Source organism: Trichechus manatus, unplaced genomic scaffold (genome assembly GCF_000243295.1).
Source record: "Trichechus manatus latirostris isolate Lorelei unplaced genomic scaffold, TriManLat1.0 scaffold00034, whole genome shotgun sequence".
NCBI lineage: Eukaryota > Metazoa > Chordata > Mammalia > Sirenia > Trichechidae > Trichechus > Trichechus manatus.
The window spans coordinates 9,259,851-9,261,008 of record NW_004443970.1 but is presented as its reverse complement, the minus strand read 5'-3'; positions in this window follow the sequence as shown (position 1 = coordinate 9,261,008).

Sequence of the window (1,158 nt, the reverse complement as noted above, 5' to 3'; positions counted from 1 at the left end):
CCTTTCTTCTTTTTGGATGTGTGCATTTATTGCTATAAACTGACCTCTGAGCACTGCTTTTGCTGTGTCCCAAAGGTTCTGGTAGGATGTGTTTTCACTCGTTTGATTCTATGAATTTCTTTATTCCATCCTTAATTTCTTCTATAACCCAGTGGTTTTGAGCAAGGTGTTGTTCAGTTTTCATGTGTTTGATTTTTTTCTCTTGCTTTTTCTGTTGTTGATTTCTACTTTAAAGGCTTTATGGTCAGAAAAGATGCTTTGTAATATTTCGATGCTTTGGATTTTCTTAAGGCTTGTTTTATGGCCTAATATGTGGTCTATTCTGGAGAATATTCCATGTGCATTGGAAAAGAAAGTATACTTGGCTGCTGTTAGGTGGACTGTTTGGTATATGTCTATGAGATCAAGGTGGTTGATTGTAGCATTTATATCTTCCGTGTCTTTGTTGAGCTTCCGTCTGGATGTTCTGTCTTTCACCGAAAATGGTATGTTGAAGTCTCCTGCTACTATTGTGGAGCTGTCTATCTCTCTTTTCAGTGCTGTTAGAGTTTATGTATCTTGGAGCCCTGTTGTTGGGTGTGCGAATATTTATTATAGGATGTCCTTCTGGTGTATTGACCCTTTAATCATTATATAATGTCCTTCCTTATCTTTTGTGGTGGATTTTACTTTAAAGTTTATTTTGTCACAGATTAATATTGCCACTTCTGCTGTTTTTTGAGTGTTGTTTGCTTGATATATTTTTTTCCATACTTTGAGTTTTAGTTAGTGACTTTAAGTCTAAGATGTGTCTCTTGTAGGCAGCATATAGACGGACCGTGTTTTTTTAATCCAATCTGCCACTCTCTGTCTCTTTATTGGTGCATTTAGTCCATTTACATTCAGCACAATTATTGATAGGTATAACTTTAGTGCTGTCATTTTGATTTTTTTTGGGTGTGTTATTCACAGTTTGTCTGTTCCAGTTAATTTTCTGTGCTGCGTCATTTTTCTTTATGAATTTTCTTTTCATGTTTTTCATTGTCATTGATTTTGTGTTTGCTGAGTCTTTATATTTTTCTAGTTTTTATTTTGACTTTTAAGACTGTTAGTTTTCTTTGTGGTTACCTGAAATATTTACCCCTATTTTCCTAAGTTTATACCAGTCTTTTATTTCTT